Genomic DNA, 21130 nt, shown 5'->3' on the forward strand with positions numbered 1-21130 from the left:
TATTGTACCAGGAACTTTAATGCAAACATGATGTATTGGAGAATGACTTCAGCATCAGAAAATAAACTATCAAAAAGAATAATGACTTCTCCGTAAATGCAGTTAACAGTAGCTCAATAGAAGCGTAGTAAATGAAGAAGCTGAATGTATCTGTTATAAACTTGGACGGCTGACTCGCCTGCTGTCAACCAACTTGACACTGTTTTTGTTTTTGTTTTTGTTTTAAATGTACTTTGACAACCAGATTTAAGAGATGAAATTCCCTGCACACTGTCAGAGGGCATACAAACAATAATATGTACAATTCCACTTAATATATTATCATAGTTCAGCTGAGGAGGAATTTTGTAGCAAACTCTTTTTTTGTTTGTTTGTTTGTTTGTTGTTTTTTTGTGTGTTTGTTTGTTTTTGTTTAAGGTGCATTTAACTTCCCTGAATGGTTACCCTTTGGTCTGAAATTTCTTTGTTTTTGTTTTTTCCAACCGCACTCTGTGCCCCTCCCCCCGCCCCTCTCGCAGTACATGGAGTATCTGGCACAGTTAAGTACTATTCTGTTTTTGTGTAAACATTTAAATGTTTCCATCCACATTGTAAAGTGCCCTCTTGAGTGCTCTTATGAAAATAAAGAGAAGAATTTTGGACTCAGTCCTCAGAAAAGCTGAGCTCACTTGATAAAGCTACAGGGAGGAGGACCTGAGCCACCTTTATGCCTCCGCCAATACTTGACTTCCCAGGGTCCAAAATGACATCTGGTACATCTTGTCACTATTCTAACTCTCATTGGCTAGAAAGACTGCATGTTACTTGGGGATGGGTGCAGCACATCAAACTGTGGCTCTTTTCACATCCTGTCCCTTCCCTGGAATGTCTCCTTCCTACACCAGCTGGTCCGGATACAACCTTGTCCTGAGTGCTGCACTGGCTTCATGCCAGCGTAGTCTCCTGCTTTGTTTTTAAAAGTTCAAATGTGGTATGTATACGCTCCTTGGTGAGGGATCAAACACTTCACTTATGGAGGGCTGAATCCACCAAGGCACAGCACACACTGAGTTCCTGGGCATGTAGTGGGTTGCTATATGAGAATGGCCTCTACCCCTCCAACTTGTGAAGCGGATGCAAAGCTACCACACACTCCTGAGGCTGGCATAAGCCCTGCTGTGATTATGCATCTCTTTGTGGGAGCAGAGGAAATGAGGATGGCAGGATTCAAATATCAATATATCCCCTGTCTTTGCCCCAATCGCTTCTTCAGAGACAAACTATCTCATAAAAAGAAAAGGAGTAGTTGTGGCACCTTAGAGACTAACAAATTTATTTGAGCATATTCATAGAGAACATGAAACAATGGGTGTTACCATACACACTGTAACACACATTGTTTCATGTTCTCTTTGTATATAAATCTCCCCACTGTATTTTCCACTGAATGCATCCGATGACGTGAGCTGTAGCTCACGAAAGCTTATGCTCAAATAAATTTGTTAGTCTCTAAGGTGCCACAACTACTCCTTTTCTTTTTGCGAATACAGACTAACACGGCTGCTACTCTGAAAACTATCTCATGTACATGGCTCCTCATCTCTGGCTTCATTCCTTGCACTATGGAATTACATTGCTATGAAGGGAGCCTCCAATGCCATAGGGGCATGGGCACAGAAATGTAGGGCTGGAAGGGACCTCGAGAGGTCATCCAAGTATACCTAGCCCATCTCTGACAGGTATTTTGTCTAACCTGTTAAAAACCTCTAATGACAGGAATTCCACAACCTCTGCTGGAAACCTATTTCAGAGCTTAACTACCCTTATTGTTTTCCCCAATATCTAACTTAAATCTCCCTTGCTGCAGATTAAGCCAATACTACTTGTCCCACCTTCAGTGGACATGGAGAACAATTGATCAGTGTGTTCTGGTAACATCCCATAATATATTTAAAGACAGTTACCAGGTTCCCCTCTGTTTTCTTTTCTCAAGACTTAACATGGCCAATTTTTAAAAAATTTTCTCATAGGTCAGGTTTTCTAAAACTTTTATAGTTTATTGCTCTCCCTTTGACTCTTCTCCAATTTACCTATGTCTTTCTCAAAGTGCGGTGCCCAGAACCAGATATGGTACTCCAGTTGAGGCCTCACCAGTGCTGAGTAGAGCTTAACAATTACCTCTTGTGTCTTACAACACTCACTTTAATACACTCCAGAGTGATATTAGCTTTTTAGCAACTCCATCACATTTACTCATTCAATTTGTGATCCACTATAATTTTCAGTTCCATAACTGCTACCTAGCCAGTTATTCCCCATTTTGTGCCTTTGTTTTGTCCTTCTTAAGTGTAGTACTTCGCTCTTGTCTGTTATTGAAATTCATCTTGTTCATGTCACACCAAGTCTCCAATTTTGTCAAGGTCATTTTGAATTCTAATTCTTTCTTCCCATATGCAACCTCTCCCAGCCTGGTGTCATCCACAAATATTATAAGCATACCCTCTGATCCATTATCCAAATCACTAATTAAAATATTAAATAGTACTGGATCCAGGACACAGACCCCTGTGGAACCTCACTAGCTATACTACCCCACCACCAGTGGTCTTTCAACCAGTTATGCACCCACCTCATAGTGATTACATCTAGACTACTTTTCCTAATTTGCTAATGAGAATGTCATGTATTACTCTCAAAAACCTTACTGAAATCAAAAAAATGTCACTTTTACAGCTTCCCCCCTTCCACCAGCCAGTAATCCTGTCAAAAAAGGAAATTAGGCTGATCTGGTATGATTTGTTCTTGACAAATCCATATTGGCTACTATTTATAACCCTATTATCCTCTAGGTGAATACAAATGGATTGTTTAATAACTTGTTCCAGGTATCAAATTTAGGCTCACTAGCTTTTTTTTTTGGTCAGACACTATATTTGAACTTCTCCAATCTTCTGGGACTTCACCTGTAATCCAGGAGTTCTCTGGATGATTGCTAATAGTTCTGAGACTGTTTCAGCTAGTTCCTTAAGTACCATAGGGTGCATTTCATTAGGGCCTGCTGACTTGAATACATCACATTTATTTAAATATTCTTTAACCTGTTCTTTCACTATTCTGGCTTGCATTTCTTTCCCCTTGTTGTTAATATTAATTGTGTTGAGTAGCTGGTCACCATTAATTCCCCCCCCCTTTTTTTTAAGACTCAGGCAAAATAAACACATAATACCTCAGTCTTCGTGATGTCATGAGTTATTAACTCTCTCATTCTTGGCTAAGTAGAGGACCTACATTTGCATTGGCACCAAGAGAAAGACAAAGGAATTGAAAAAACTTCCTCTTATTGCCTTTTATGTCCATTGCTCTGTTTAACTCATATTGTGCCTTAGCTTTTCTGATATTGTCTCTACATACTTGTGCTGTTCTTTTGTATTCCTCATTAACAATGTGACCATGTTTCCAATTTTTGTAAGATTTCTTTTTGATTTTAGGTCATTAAAGAGTTCCAGATGTAGTAGTCATATTGACCTCTTACTATTCTTCCTATCTTTCCTTCTCATTGTGTCTTTAATGTTGTCTTTGGGTGAAAATGTCACACTCTCGAGTGTGAGACATTCAAGGTTATTTATTCAACAATTTATTTTTAACCAGAAGCTTTCCTTGCAATTGCATTTACAATTACTATTAAAGTAAGAAATAGCAAACATACAGGAAAAAAGTTGTCAGTTGCCTTAACCTGGGACAGAGGCAGGTCATGATGGAATTCTCCTTTGATGCTCCCTCTTCACCTTACAACTGCCTTTATACGCATCAAAATTACTTATTCTTTAGTTCTTCCAATCACCGTTAGGTATAATTAATATTCAGTTATCTTACAAAACTCATACATTATATATGAATGAACTTTGGCATAACTTTTGCTGTCCAGGCTATTTTCATGTTATTTCTCCTTTCCAATTGATTATTCACTGACCATGCATATCTGACCAGGTCCCTATGTCCTGTTTCTCTGTATATGGGCTCTTTCCTGTTTTTTCCTCTAATTCTCTCTTGGCAGTACATTTTGTTGAATTTAAGACTGTCCTGGGGCCAAAACATTGCCTTTATTTCACATAGAAACTTATAAACACATAAGCGGCCAGGCCAAAAGTCAGCCAGTCAGCCTATAAGCAACAGAAATTACCCTTAAAACAATTCGCAATATCTCTTAGAGAAATTGCCAGCTCTCTTGAACTCCTTTTGCCCTTAGATTTTCTTCCTTTGGTACCTTACCTTCCAGTTCTCTGAATTTGTTAGTTTGTTCTTTGAAGTCCATTGTCCTTATTCTATTGCTCTCACTCCTTCCTTTACTTAGAATCATGATTTCATTATCATCCAAATTGCTTTCAGTTTTCAAATTAGCAACCAATTCCTTCCTGTTAGTCAGAATCAGGTGTAAAATAGCAGTCCCCCTGGTTACTTCCTCCATCTTCTGAAACAAAAAAAAATTCTCTACTACATTCCAGGAACTTATTTTATGTATTGTATTATGACATATTACTTTTCCAACAGATGTCTGGATGGTTAAAGTTCCCCATTACTACCAAGTCTTGTGGTTTTGGATATTTCTGTTCTAGAAAACAGAGCTTCATCCTCCTGCTCCTCCTGATCTGGTGATCTATACTAGATCCTTAGCATGACATATCCCGTGGTGTGTGCGTGTGTGTGTGGGTTATGTTTTACTCTTATCTTTGTCAGCAGACTTTCAATGGGTCGACCTCTCACCTCCTTCTGGACCTCAAGTGTATATATTTTTGATGTATAATATACAATACCTCTTCCCTTTTTCCCATCTGTCCTTGCTGAACAAGCTATACCCCTCTAAACCAGTATACCAGCCCCTGAACCCACCAAGTCTCTGAAGCTAATTGCCATAATTTAACTTATGAACTAATACTTCCATTTTTTTCTTTTTTATTCACCATACTCCTTGCATTTCTGTATAGGCATCTAAGATACTGAGCAGATTATCCCACTGTTATCACTCTTGTTGCTGCTTCTTCACACCAAACATCTACCCCTCTTTTAAAGTCACTTTTTTTATACCTACATTTGGACTTTTGTCATCTGCCCCTTTGAATGTAATTTAAAGTCCTCCGCGCTAGGTTGGCAAGTCAGTCCACAAAGATGCTCTTCCCCTTCTTGATCAGTTGGGCCCCCATCTCTTCCCATCAGTCCTCCTTCCTGGAACAGCATCCCATGGTAGAGGAAGGTGCAGCCCTCCTGTCAACACCATCTTCATTGTTGGCCATGTGTTCATCTCCAGGATGCGTGTCCCCCTGCCTGAACCCTGACTGACCATCAATCAGGAGGATGAATGAGAACACAACCTGTGCCCCATAACCCTTCCTCCCAGAGCCCTATAGTCATTGCATATCTGCTCAGGGGCATACCTGGCAGTATCTGTAGTGCCCAAATGGGTGAGCAGCATGGGATAGTGGTCAGAGGAATGTCAACCTTTCCGTAACATCTTGAAGATGGGCTCCAGGCAGGCAGCACACCTGCTGGGACATCATGTGAAGTCAGAAGACAGATGCCACCATTCCCTTGGAGAGTCCCTAGCTACCACCACCTTAAATCTTCTCCTTTTGGGTGTGGTGGCCAGGGGTCTCCCATCCCTAGTGCCAGGTGGACCCTCCTCCTCAACCACTGGGTTCTGCTCCTCTCCTCCTGTTACCAGTATGGCATACTGGTTCTTGACTGCAATGGACAGGGGATTTGGGTGGGTGGAGGATGGTGGAGCATTGTATACTACCTGAGATGGCCAGAAGCCAGTCTCTGCCCCATAAAGCCTTGTCCTCTGGTGCTGTTTTAGTTGGCTAAGCTCCTTCATTCTGGATGTCTCCATATGCATCCTGCCAATGAAGTCCTTGTACTCCTGTATGCTGTGCAGGCGAGTCACCTCATCCTGCAGTTCTTTGCTTCCCAACAGACTCCACCAACAAATACCTCTCACACCGGGTAGTTTCGCCCTTCCTGGCTTTGTTTGACAGGGAGATGCAGGCTGTATTCAGAAAAAGTCAGGACCAGCACCCAGGTAGAAGTCTCCAAGGTCAGGATGTGTGTCTGGCCAGGGCTCCCAAAGGCAGAGGAAGAGCTAGCAGTGGCATTGGCAATGTGCCATCTTCTTCTTATCTAAGGTTCCTCCTTGTAGAGTACCTGCAAGGTAGGTGGTATCTCTGCCTTTCTCCACTTGCTAACTCAGCTGGCTAACTCCCGTAGTCTCATAGCTGCCTTCCTCTTGATTTCCTATTGAGTGCAGCAATCCTGAGGCCCCTTCCAACCCTGATATTCTATGAATCCAATTATATTTGAGCATGCATATATCGGGTTATCCATACATTAGAATAAGGCATTTGAATTTTAAAGCTGGTACAGTAAAACAATATAGGCCAAATTCTGCAGTGGAAATTAATGGAAAAGTATGAATTAAGCTAATACATAAATGCAATACTCTATAGCAAATGACACCAAAATTTTTCTGCCAGGCCCCTAAACTCTGCAGTACTGCAATGGTGAATTCTCTGGCAACCTCAATTAATTTCCTACATTAAATGAAGAAAAGGAGTACTTGTGGCACCTTAGAGACTAACAAATTTATTAGAGCATAAGCTTTCGTGAGCTACAGCTCACTTCATCGGATGCATTTGGTGGAAAATACAGAGGGGAGATTGATATACACACACAGAGAACATGAAACAATGGGTTTATCATACACACTGTAAGGAGAGTGATCACTTAAGATAAGCCATCACCAGCAGCGGGGGGGGGGGGGGGGGGGGGGGGGGGGGGAAGGAAGAAAACCTTTCATGGTGACAAGCAAGGTAGGCTATTTCCAGCAGTTAACAAGAATATCTGAGGAACAGTGAGGGGTGGGATGGGGGGGAGAAATAACATGGGGAAATAGTTTTACTTTGTGTAATGACTCATCCATTCCCAGTCTCTATTCAAGCCTAAGTTAATTATATCCAGTTTGCAAATTAATTTCAATTCAGCAGTCTCTCGTTGGAGTCTGTTTTTGAAGCTTTTTTGCTGAAGGATAGCCACTCTTAGGTCTGTAATCAAGTGACCAGAGAGATTGAAGTGTTCTCCAACTGGTTTTTGAATGTTATAATTCTTGACGTCTGATTTGTGTCCACTCATTCTTTTACGTAGAGACTGTCCAGTTTGACCAATGTACATGGCAGAGGGGCATTGCTGGCACATGATGGCATATATCACATTGGTAGATGCGCAGGTGAACGAGCCTCTGATAGTGTGGCTGATGTGATTAGGCCCTGTGATGGTGTCCCCTGACTAGATATGTGGACAGAGTTGGCAACGGGCTTTGTTGCAAGGATAGGTTCCTGGGTAGGTGGTTCTGTTGTGTGGTTGCTGGTGAGTATTTGCTTCAGATTGGGGGGCTGTCTGTAAGCAAGGACTGGCCTGTCTCCCAAGATCTGTGAGAGTGATGGGTCGTCCTTCAGGATAGGTTGTAGATCCTTGATGATGCGTTGGAGAGGTTTTAGTTGGGGGCTGAAGGTGATGGCTAGTGGCGTTCTGTTATTTTCTTGTTCACCTGCACATCTACCAATGTGATATATGCTATCATGTGCCAGCAATGCCCCTCCCCATGTACATTGGCCAAACTGGACAGTCTCTATGCAAAAGAATAAATGGACACAAATCAGACGTAAAGAATTATAACATTCAAAAACCAGTCGGAGAACACTTCAACCACCCTGGACACCCAGTTACAGACCTAAAATTTGCAATTCTTCGACAAAAAAACATCAAAACCAGACTCCAACGAGAAACTGCTAAATTGGAATTAATTTGCAAACTGGACACCATTAACTTAGGCTTGAATAAAGACTGGGAGTGGATGAGTCATTACACAAACTGAAAACTATTTTCCCATGCTAATTTTTCCCCTACTGTTACTCACACCTTCTTGTCAACTGTTTGAAATGGACCATCCTGATTATCACTACAAAAGTTTTTTTTTCTCCTGGTGATGATAGCTCACCTTAATCGATGAGTCTTGTTAGAGCTGGTATGGCAACACCCATTTTTTCATGTTCTGGGTGTGTGTGTATATATATATCTATATAACTATATCTTCCTACTGTATTTTCCACTGCATGCATCTGATGAAATGGGCTTTAGCCCACGAAAGCTTATGCTCAAAAAAATTTGTTAGTCTCTAAGAAGAAAAGGAGTACTTGTGGCACCTTAGAGACTAACAAATTTATTAGAGCATAAGCTTTCGTGAGCTACAGCTCACTTCATCGGATGCATTTGGTGGAAAAACAGAGGGGAGATTGATATACACACACAGAGAACATGAAACAATGGGTTTATCATACACACTGTAAGGAGAGTGATCACTTAAGATAAGCCATCACCAGCAGCGGGGGGGGAAAGGAGGAAAACCTTTCATGGTTTCATCGGATGAAGTGAGCTGTAGCTCATGAAAGCTTATGCTCTAATAAATTTGTTAGTCTCTAAGGTGCCACAAGTACTCCTTTTCTTTTTGCGAATACAGACTAACACGGCTGCTACTCTGAAATTAGTCTCTAAGGTGTCACAAGTGCTCCTCGTTCTTTTTGCTGATACAGACTAACACGGCTACCACTCTGAAACCTGTTATTATTAATGTTTGCTTTTCAGTACAAGTATAATTGGACAAATAAACAGTGATAGATTTTTGTGTCTTTTTTTAAAAGCGGTGCTATAACTGCAGGTTAGTATGCAATGTGAGAACACATGAAAGAAACTTTGGATAAAACTGTAGAACCTGATTCTTGTCTCATCTGTCCGAGTCTGAATTAAGAGGAAATCCAGTGTAGTTAATGGAGTTCTAGTGGAGTAGAACTAGTATAAGTGAAAGGAAAATCAGGCCCATATATTTTATTCCAAAATAAGAATGAAGCTGCAAATGACTTTTACAATCAGATCACTGATTGCAATTGTATGTAGGCCAGGGTGGGCAAACTTTTTGGCCTGAGGGCCACATCTGGGAATATAAATTGTCTGGCAGGCCATGAATGCTCACAAAATTGGGGTTGGGGTGTGGGAGGGGGTGAGGGCTCTGGTTGGGGGGTGTGGGCTCTGGGGTAGAGTTGGGGATGAGGAGTTTGGGGTGTAGAAGGGTGCTCCAAGCTGGGACCGAGGGCTTTGTAGGGCAAGAGAAGGATCAGGGCTGGGGCAAGGGGTTGGGGAGTGGGGGGAGGCTCAGGAGTGCAGGCTCCCCGTGGTGCTTACCTCAAGCAGCTCCCAGAAGCAGCAGCATGTCCCTTCTCTGGCTCCTATGCAGAGGCGCAGCCAGGCAGCTCTGCACACTGCCCCATCCGCAGGTACCACCCCTGCAGCTCCCATTGGCTACGGTTCTTTGCCAATGGGAGCTGTGGGGGCGGCACTTGAGGTGGGGACAGTGTGCAGATCAGACCATCCTGGCTGCTCCTACGAGTAGGAGCTTGAGGGGGGCCATGCCACTGCTCCCAGGAGCTGCATGGAGTGTCTCCCAACCACTGCTCCCTGGCGGGAGCGCCAGAGCAGGGCAAGCCCCACACCCTGCTCCCCAGCAGGAGCTCAAGGGCTGGATTAAATCAGCTGGTGGGCTAGATCCGGCCCACGGGCCATAGTTTGCCTACCCCTGATGTAGGCCAAGAGATAGTGTGTCTCTCTGTGCGTGTGTTGTTATGCAGATATATATACACTCTTTTTTTCTGATCCAGATTAGGATACTTTGCACCACAAATAGTCCCATTGTCTTCATTGGGATGACCGCATAAACTTTGTGCTATTGAACACAAGTTAAAGGTATCATATAATTTCATCTTATGTGGCATGTACCTTGCAGATCAGAGAGGATGCTGTTATGGCATCCTATCAGCGTAATCTGTTCATGATAAATATCCAATGTCACCATCACACTTGGAAATAGCTATACCTTTGTACTCGGCTTTGTAAAGTTCTGAAGGAAGCCATCCACTTTAAAGGCATGGCTTCTCCTATCACCTTGGGAAATTAAATCTAAATGTAAATTAATTAATTAGAGTTGCAGGGATTGCACTAGATTCTGCCCAGGGTTATACTGGATTCCACTAGTATAATCCGGAGTACAGGCACCCCAGCAGCAGAAAGTCCCTCTGGGGAAGGTAAAATTTTCACAAAGCTATGGAAAAACTCCCATCTATGAGTTGGACTGTTTCTCTGCTTCTGCTTTTTGTCTGGGTCCACTGGCTGCAGTGGCTTGACCCTTCCTTAGGGCAGGGTGTCAAGTGTTAGCTTTTTAAGCTGTTTCTCAACAAGCCTTAAAATGGTGTCATAGCTATGGTTAATTATTGCTTCTCTTTTAGGGGAAGAGGAATGGGAACCCTGTAAGGAGGCAAATTTGATCTCATTTGGCATTCTTACATTCTCTTTGATTCCTTTCAGTCTAACTTTTAAACTGGGATGTGGTACAGAATCTTCACTCGTTTCCTTGCTTAATGCTGTCACTCTAGCAATGGGCAAAAGCCAGGTGAATTAATCTGTTTGTAGATTCAAATACCATTTGACCATAACATTTTGTAACTTGCTAGCAGAAGTGTATGATATTGTTTTTGAGTTTTTGTTATCTTTTTATCCTAGATATCCTGGGGGGAGGGGGGCAGGGGGGTGAAGGCAAATACTTATCTACCCTGAGCCATTAATCATGTGGTGCTACAAGGATCTGCCATATTAGTGTGTGTTTGGGGTCCCTAGGACAAATATAGAGAGAGTTTGGGTGGAAGTATAGCCAGTGTGCTTATGTCACCCAAGTCTGTGTCCTGTTTTCATCAATCCAAATAAGAGGGTATCTGCTGTTTGACTGGCTGAAGGTAATCTGAGTAAGACCAATAAGAAGCTAGTGCCATGAGGGAAGAATTTGAAGCAGTAGTGATGGCTCATGCCCATACTCTTGAGGTAGCTTGTGCATCTTTTGTTAAAGAGATTTGTAATGTGACATGTTTTTGGCCATCTCTTTCTATAATGTGAAGTGGTATTAGTGTCCCAAGAAATCTTTTTTTCAGCTCCATCCGGTTCTCTCAGATTTGTGCCTTGCCAGAGTTAACCACAATTTTGCAGTATTCCGCTCTGGAATTCACAATGTGTTTTCATGGGGTTAGCTTTTCAGATCACGCAGAAGCATCAGCTAATAAAATAGGCAGCTGCACATCTGTGCATGTAGCATATTTAAAGACAAATTTTGAAAAGTCTTTGAAATTTTGGCTACATCAATTTCTGGGTTCCCATCTCAAGATACTAGATGTCTACAGTGGAAACCCTAAAACTGAAGTAACCAAAGTGATGTGCACTTATGAAAAATTTGTAGATCCCGAGAAATGTAAGGCTGCAAGTGGCCTCAGGAGATCATGTAGTCCAGTCCTCTGCAATGATGCAGGACCAAGTACACCTAGACCATCTCTAACAGGTGTTGGTCCAACTTGTTCTTAAAAATCTCCAATAATGAGATTTCCACATCCTCCCCTGGTAACCTATTCCAGTACTTAACTATCGTTATAGTTAGAATGTTTTTTTCTAATATCTAACCTGAATCTCCCTTCCTGCAGATTAAGATGATTACTTCTTGTATCCTCAGTTGACATGGACAACAATTGATCACTGTCCTCTTTATAACATCCCTAACATATTTGAAGGCTGTTATCAGGTCCCCCCACAGTCACCTTTCTTCAAGTCTAAACATACCCCTTTTTTAAAGCTTTTCTTATAGGTCAAGTTTCTATACCTTTTTATAATTTTTGTTGATCTCCTCTGGACTCTCTCCAGTTTGTCACCCCATCTTTCTTAAAGTGTGGTGCCCAGAACTGGACTCGGACCTCCAGCTGAGGCCTCGCCAATGCTGAGTAGAGTAGAACAGTTACATCCTGTGTTTTACATACAACACTCCTGTTAATACACCCCAGAATGATATTTGCCTTTTAGCAAATGCATCCCATTGTTGATTCATATTTAATGTGTGATCCTCTATACCTCCCAGAGCCTTTTCAGCACTACTACTACTTACCCAGTTATCTCCCAAGTTGTAGTTTTGTATTTGATTTTTTTTTCCCTTCACAGGTATGGCACTTTTCACTTGTCTTTATTTAATTTTATAATGTTGATTTCAAACCATTTCTCTATTTAATTTATGGATGTCATTTTGCATTCTAATCCTTTCTTCCATCTTGGTATCATCCACAAAGCATATAAGCATACTCTCCACTCCATTATCCAAGTCATTTATGAAAATATTGACTAGTACTGGACGCAGGATGTACCTGTGTGAGTTCCCAATAGATACATTCTCCGAGTTTGGCGAGGAACCATTGATAAGTACCCGGAGTACAGATTTGTCTACTAGTTGCACACCCACTTTATAGAAATTTAATCTAAACCACATTACCGTAGTTTTCTTATGAGTATGGGCTGAAAACAGTTCTTGAGCAGCATTAATTTGAATGTATAAAACCCTATTTATCTTGGGTCCTGTCTACCGGACTGTAACTTTTTAAAAAAAACAGACAAAAAGAAAATAATTTTATTGCATACAATTATATACATATCCCTTGAGATTTTTTTTATAGATGGCACATTTTATAAAAAGAGAAGAGATGTATAATAACTTTATAGATAGCTAAATTAAGGTACTGTGACGGGATTGGGACTCACCACCGCAGCACCTCCTGCTGACTCGTCAGGGAATTAGCTCAGTCCAGTGTGGAACGCCTTCCACTGGTGGTGTCCCATCTGTCTCTCACCCTCTCTTGGCGCCTGGACCCATGTTCCTCCCTTCTTACGGTGTCCTCTTCAAGACACTGCCCTCTGGCAGTGCCCCTTAGTCCTCACTCACCCCCTTCCGGGGGCAGGGCAGGGGTGGGTTATTAGCAGTCTTTCACTTCGCCCAGCCATAGCAGCCAACCACACCCCCAAAGTCTAACCCTTTGTGCCAGGGGTCTGGTGCAGTCCGCTATCACCACGTCCAATAGGTTGGATGTATGTGCAAGGGGGAGACCCAAGCCCGCCCTCTACTCTAGGTCCTGACCCAGGGACCCTTTGGTGGCAGCCTTCTGCCCTCCTTCTCTCCCTTGTCCGCCTCTCTCTCCCTGGGTCGCTTCCCCTTCGGCCCCTTTGGATTGGCCCGGCCCAGCCCTTCCCGCAGGGCCTACATCCTGGCAGATACCAGGCTGGAGTTCCCTTCTGCTCCCTTCACCTGACCCGCGCTGCGCTGTCCCTGGTGCTAGTCCCCTCACACAGGAGACAGACCTTCACCCTCTGGAGGCCCAGGAGAGACTCCTTGCTCCCTTTCTGGGCAGCCTTTATATAGGGCTGAGCCTGGCCCTGATTGGCAGCCTCTTACTCAACCTCTGATTGGCTCCCTAGCAGGCCTTCCCTGATTTGGCCGCTGACCCGCACAGCCTCTCTGGCTGCTGAAGCCCCATCTAGTATATGGATGGGGCAGCCACCCCACCACAGGTACAAAGAAATTTAAGTGGCATATAGTAAACAAGCTTGTATAAGTCCTTATGTGATTCCCTCTCAGCCTGACCACTTCCCCTCCCAAATGATACTGCAAGAATGGTAGGCAATTTTTTTCAACCCGTGTGTTTGCCAAAAAGAGTTCCTTACCAGAAACACTGAATATAAAACAAATGGTATTTTTCTCATTGCTTAGAGAATTATAGTGCTCTCATTTACATTAATTTGTCCATTGCATCCTTATCTTTGGATTAAAACCTGTTGGGGATGTTTGAGATTCTTTGTTCACTCCTTCGAGCTGCGTTCTATATTGGCAAAGTACTATCCTGTCAAAAACTCCAAATGATTTTTGGAAATATATTTTCTATGTAGTTGATGGATTTTTACGTTCGCTTATTCCTGTTTCTTGAAATCTTTTTAAGACTGTTCATTTCAATATTGGCACCCCTTAAATGTTTGGGCACAAGCAACAGATAAGTCCTTAAATGACACTTGGGTCAAAAAACAAAAAAACCTTTTACCAGAAGGATTGGCATACGTCAGTGCATTAAGAAAGGCATTAAAAGTCTTAAAGAGGCAAAGTGATAAAGAAGTTTATCAAAGGATAACTGGAATGGAAGTAAAATATAGCCCACAGTGAAGCTGTATTAGGAACCCCATGTTCATACCACAAGTGAAAGTTAAACTTATGACACGTAATCTAAATTGTATCGAACTCACCACTATCAAGAGGAATACGCAGTTGCTGTGGGTCTTGTGGTGGATTGACCCCACTTGTGTGATTTCCTCAAAACCTTTCTTCTTTCTCCCTTTTTGTTATGTAAATAGTTCAGTCTTGATTATTCAAACCACAAGGAACTGGAACTCTGTTATTCATAACAAGGTTGTGTCCCTTGATATCTATTAATTATACTGAAAATTCCCTTGACTATCTGAAACTCGGTTATACATGCATAGTTAGTGCCCCCACCGCTCCTGGTGTTTATGATTGTGCTGTATAGCTCTAAGACTGCACTGATTGAGTCCAATGATCCTGTGAGATGTACAGCACATACATGGGACATGGACTATAGTAGTGCCAATGACGGGAGAAGGAAGTCATGTAATGCTTCTGTAGAGTGAAGTGCTCTGCAAACCCCCACATGCGTGTTACATTCAGGAGGCGAACTCTCAGAAAAAAAGGAATGGTTTCAGACAAAGTAGGTGTGGCCAGGATTAAGGCCCTAGTCTAGCAAAGTACTCAAGCATGTGCTTGGCGTTAGTAGGACTACTCCCAGGTTTCAAGATAAGTGTGTGCTTCAATACTTCATGAGATTAGGAACTAAGTAAAATACCCCAGATAGTCTCCTTCTAAATTTAATTAATGAATGACAATAAGGGAAGTATGATTTCTAAACAGTCATGGATTCTGTGAATCACAATTTCTGCAGTATGTAGACTACATGTAAGGTACCACTCCTAAACTTCATCCATTAGTCATGTCGAATGACTCTAGGGCATGCAGGGAAAGAGGTGAGTGTGTTAAGGGTGAGTAGTGGAGCTGATGTATGGCTGTGTCTAGACAGCACTTAATAGGTGATATAAAACACTTGCAAGAGATCATGGTCTAGAAACTGCAAATGTAGTAACCTCAATATCTGTTTTGTACAGGATGACCTCATAGTAGTTGTGATATTCACCTGTCTGCTAGTCAGCGCCCTCTTGCGCACTTGCTATTGGCATCCATCACTCTGTGCTACATAATTCACTGTCAGATGTGGCAAGCTGCCCTCAGACTGAATCCCAGTAGTGCTGTGCCATCAATCACAGACTAGTCAATAAAGTAGTCTCATTTGCTGTGCCTGCACTGACACCTCATCTGTCAGCCAAAGGGTAGTTTCCTAACTTGTGATGCTTATTGTCTGACGTGATCCCTGCAGCTAAGAGATGCTGTAAATGTCCATGACTTCACTGTTTTTCTGTCACTGTCTTTTACTCTTATATTTGCCCTGTGAGAACTGCAAACAGGCATATCCTCATGTGTCTCTGCACATGAATTCCTGAGTAGAGCCAGGAGGAAAGCAGCATATGTCTTGTATGCCACAATTTTAGCCAATTTTGTGGCACATCACTTTCTTTCCAAGTTTTTGTATGTGAAGGGGATGATATAGCCTCTTGAATTAAATACTTCTACACACTACACTTAACTACTGCAAACACCAGTCTAGTTTGGAAGCAGGTCGTGTATGTTTTTCAGGGGAAAAAATGAAACTGAAAATGTTGCATGACCCTCTAAAGTGGGCATAATCTTTGTTGGCATGACACACATCCTGCCATTTTCTCGGTATGTCACTCCCATTGAAAATAGGCTAGATCCTGAGGACTGGCCATGTTGGGACCAGAGGCTATGAGGCATGATCCAGGCACAAAAGTGGCTGGAAGTTACTTGTCTCATCATTGCCCTGATCACAGGGCTGCTGGATGCAGGCCAGTCTTCTGCATACATTACAGAAACATTATGGCTTCTCTCTCAAACCTGGCTGCCTTTGGCCCCCATGTTCTGTTTCGGCATCAAGAGATTAGCCAGCATCTGCAGCTCTCTATCCATGCTCCCTTTTCCCAGGCATGCCCCCAAAAGGTGCCTTACAGTAGCTACTGCAATGCCAGCCCCAGCCACTGAGGGATTTTCCCATGCTAGAAGAATTCCCAAGAAGCTAGCTTTTGGGCCAGAGCTGTATGAAGCTAGTTCAGTGTAGGTAGCCCCCCAAAAAGGGCTGAAATAGCAATGATTTTTAGGTGAGTGTGCTGTGCTAGCAGACTTGGCAACCCAATAGGAGTATTGCATAATTTGGTATGGCAAGATATGAACGTAAAAAAGAAGGAAGTGAACAAAAAAATGTAATTCTTCCATTAAATTTTGCTGTGGGACAATAAAGAAATGTTCCACTTGCAGTATGGTAGGCTCTAATTGCTGGGATTTTTATCTTCTGCCAGTCTTTAGTAGTAGTCTCTGACAGAGTTAATGGATTAGTCCACTGATTTATTCCACTGTGGAAATCCTTGTGCTCTTTAAATATGCAGACAACAGATTATATTTAGATTAAACTCTTTTTAGGGTAGGGACCTTGTTTCTAAAACACCTTAAGTATGTACTATGCCAATAATCATTTTTAGAACTATAGAAATACAGGACTGGAAGGGACCTTGAGATGTCATCTAGTCCAGCACCTCGCACTGAGGCAAAACCAAGTATAGCTAACAATTCCTGACAGGTGTCTGTCTAACCTGCTCTTCAAAACTTCCAATAATGGAGATTTCCACAGAATAGTAGGAGGCCAATCTTTCCTTCACATCAGTATAGTTTAAGTGCCTTAAATATTGTCTCCTGGAGAAACTGCCAGCTCTCCTGAACTCCGTTGTCCCTTAGATTTCCCCTCACCCCATGGTACATTGCCTACTAATTATATAAATAGACATTTATGATGTCTGATTTTGTTCTCATTTAATTTCTCCTTTATCTGAATAAAGACCCTTATTAGCATTATTGTATTAGGTTAGATGCAAAGTATGGGACCAAAGAGTCAAAGTTGTTAAATTGAGCCTGAAACAGTCCAACATAAAACAGTTTCAAACAAGGTTCCAAGTTTGGTATCCAGAGACCTCAGCCTGCTTAGTACCATGGCAAACACAATCCTCTTGTTGACTAATAATAACCTTAACACAGTGGTTGAATGGTATCAATAAACCTTTTCTGTTTAAATTAACTCAGTGTCTGACTCCTCTTTACTTTTTTCTTAATTTTATATAACAGGTCATTATTGATTATTAACGAACCTTTATCCACTTTTTGTTGGTTAGGCTAAAAATTAAAATAGGTTTGCTAGGCCCTAATTGTTATAATATCATAGACAGTGGCTTGTTTAGACCTTCTCCTTTATCTCATTTCTTTACCTCTCTAGTGATTTAGGGTGTAAATTCTAAGTATGATGTTACAGCGTTTGCCAAAGAGAACTATGCAGAACTATCTTCACACCTCTGGGTATAACTCTGTTTTTTCTCTCTTCAGTTCTTACTAAACCAGAAAGTAGAGCCTGGTTGTTCAAAGATAACTATCTGCATTCTTTCTGGCTTGGAGAATGAGGCCAGGTTTTGGTATATTTCAGGTAAAGGGTGGGGTCAGCTCAAATGAGAATATTGGCTTCTGTTTGAGCTTGGACCTTTGAAGAAGGATTCCTCCCTCCACCCCACCCCCCCAAAAAAAAGAAAAAGGAAAAAAAGTATGACTGGATCCTGAGAAGTACTGAGACCAATGAGTAAAAGTTGCAAGTGCTTTGCTTAGCATATTTCAGGATTTATCTGAGGTGTGTGGTAGAATCTCTCATGCTGTTCTGATACTGCAGTACTATAAAATGAACAGTAGGAAATTCAAAAACAAGTGCTAAACTACCAAACTATTTTGGTTTATTAAGGAAAAAATATTTCAAGACTTCAGCTGTTTCTCAGGCATATATTAGGTGTGCATGCCTATCCCTGAAAAGCTGTGAGAGGAGATTCACTGTCAAACAGTTGTCTGCCTGAAAGACCAACTGGCTTGGATTCCTTACTATTGTAATTTGAGTCAGTTGAGTGTTTCCCTCAGTGACATTACCTTAGTTATTAGCATTTAAAGTGAAAAGTACCCATTGCACCACTACCAAATATGTATTACCTTAAATGGCAGATTCTCCATTGAAAAGGCTAAACATTGAATTACCATGAAAAGTAAGAAATTAACCTGCCCTCCTTACTCAAGCAAATCTCCCATTAACTCCAAGGCATGAGTGGACAATGTAGGATGGGCCCTAAATTTCCTCTTACATATAGTGAATCAAGGTTATATCTTTGCTGAAGTCAGTGAAGAAAGCTAATGCTGTGACTTCTTATCATGATTCTAGGATTAAATACAGAACCTATATATATATATTTTTACCTGTCCCTTAGCTATCACCAGCTAAAATATGCACTTCTCTCAGTTGTATCTTAGTTCTGTCATTAGCCCTACTTTCCCTTTCAAATTCACCACATTTTAAAAACACTGACCTAAGAAAATGTAAGAAAAAATAAATTAAATAGGACAAATTATCAGACAGACTGTAAGAGAAGAAAGCAGAGCATTGAGACATTTTTGTAAGCATTTAGGTTCAGTTGAACAAAAGCTTTAGAGATGAATCCATTTCTTTATTTATCTTTTTTTGTTCTGCATTTTTTAGAATAGTACATTAGACATCCAGTCTTGTAATACATACCAAGTAGTCATGTCTGCTGCTTTACTGTATACTTATGATGTATATCCTTACCATTTAGTTGGCAGTGTCAGTTCTATGACTCATTTTATTATGATCTTCTACTTTGATGGTCTTTAAGCTATCTGTAGCAGTTAAAATCACTGCAAAGCTAGAAATTCTTCCTTGGAATGACTTAATTCTATGATCCAATTATATTATTTTGAGCCAAGCTATTTTTGAAAGTTTGATTTCTTTTTCTTGTGTTATCATGGAAGCCAAGATACCTTTGTGATGAAAAATTCTCTTAAATATTTTGTTTAAAATTTCTAATAGAATAATATAATGTTCTAAAACAAACAAAATTTTTAAAATTCTTTCTTGATAATGGCATGCAAATCCAGGATTGTTTTCCTGTGTGATATGTGTCTGAGTCTGCAGGTGTTCAGGTTGGGTCAATTGCAGATCGTAAATAATAGATAGGTCTGTTTCTGCATGCTGCTGCTGCTTTTCTTTTTCGTGATTCTTTCCAGTGAGTGTAATTCTTTAAACAGTGAGTGTAATTAACCACTGGACCAATTTACCAAGGGTTCTGGTGGATTCTCCATCACTTGTAATTTTTAAATCAAGATTGGATGTTTTTCTGAAAGATAAGCTCTCGTTCAAACGGGAATTATTTGGGAAAGTTATTGAGCCTGTGTTATATAGGAGGTCAGACTAGTTATCACAGTGCTCCTTTGTGGCCTTACTGCATATTGATTCTTTGTCCTTTATTATATAGCAGAGTTTATCCTCTGTTTCTTAAAATACTAACCTCCCACCTCCTACACTCTGTAGCATAGAAATGAAGAGTTTTGAGAGGGCTCTTTCACCTGGAATGAAAACCCCATGCTTACATTATTGGATGAAGTGAAGGGACACTGGCTTCCTTCTATTTTATATCTCTGGATGTCAATAGGGAGGAGGTTTTCAGCATGATGAAGCCCTCTGTCCCATCTCCCTGGCTTAACCCCTTTATGGTGGCAGGTCACATTATCTATTTAAGGCCTTCCCTGACACTCAGGCATGTAGTCAGAAGGTAAAGAACCTGCAGGCTCGGTGCCTCCTTACATTGCTCTCATAATCCAAATGCTATATATATATATATATATATATATATACATACATACATACATACACATGCACGATGACACAAAAGTCAAACTCTGCCCTTGCAAAGCAGGAGGTATTGGGCTGTATGCAGCTGCCTTTGAGGCTGGAGACTGTTCTGCATGGATACAGGATATCCTCCTCAGCTGCAGAGCCCATGAAGGATGAGACGCCCCTACAGAGACTGTGTAACCTTTTTTCCTCCCTTATCATGGTGTTGTAGAAAGGACCTGTCAGACATCTGATCAGCACAGATAGCGTCAAAGTTCAGTGGCCACTGAAAGCAGGGAATATCCAGGGCTGAGTGTGAAGGCCTCCATTGCTATCAGTATAAGGTGGGGACTTTGGCATCTAAACATATATCTTGCTAGTCCAATTGTTGTCACTGCTTCAGATAGCTCTAGGTTGTCCTATTGGTGCTGGAAGGCGTGGGAGCTTCCCCATCCTATAGTAATCGTGAAGGCACTCAGATACTATGCGATAAGATCATTTGGCAAGGCAGAGGAGGTTTCCTCTAGCTACAGCTTTACTTGTGGTTATGGTTTTTATGAAAAGCTTTGCAGAGAAAAACCTTTGAAATTTAAACACACAAGTTTATGTTCATTTTTGAAGCCATTCACTAAAGGAAATACTTCGTACGGTTTTATTCTCTTATTAATGCACATGTGCATTCTACCAGTTATCATTAATAAAAGTTATCCATCTAAATCTCCTATTGCATTGAGGAGACCACAGCAGTGGCAATTTTATGCCAGTAGAAATGCAAAAAAATAGTGTCTTTACAGACAACTGAACTCTTAAAGTAATAATTCTGCATTAGGTGTTTGTGGTGCATGGATAGGAATGCAATTTAAGGTACAGTTTTCTCATGATCCTAAAAGTGATGATATCACGTAGCTGTAACCATTAGTATTCAGAGTATAAGTAAATATGCCATTATAATACAATAAATCAATATCAGTCATTTATTAAATTCTCTATATGTAAATGTCTATGTAATATGCTTATTAAATTTTAAAGACTACTGCATATGTGCTTTATCCATCTGAATATATTAATTAAATGAACACATTTTAAGTCGGAGATAAGTCAATGGAAAGTGAGAAATCCTGTAACTGTGCTTCACTGTTGTTTATGTAGCAGACGTGCAAATAAATGCATCAGCATAACATTCTAGTTTTGGATTAGCAATGTAGTGCATAATTTGATGGGATTATGAAGATAAGGCTGACAAGGAATAG

Source organism: Dermochelys coriacea, chromosome 8, assembly GCF_009764565.3.
Source record: "Dermochelys coriacea isolate rDerCor1 chromosome 8, rDerCor1.pri.v4, whole genome shotgun sequence".
Taxonomy (NCBI): domain Eukaryota; kingdom Metazoa; phylum Chordata; order Testudines; family Dermochelyidae; genus Dermochelys; species Dermochelys coriacea.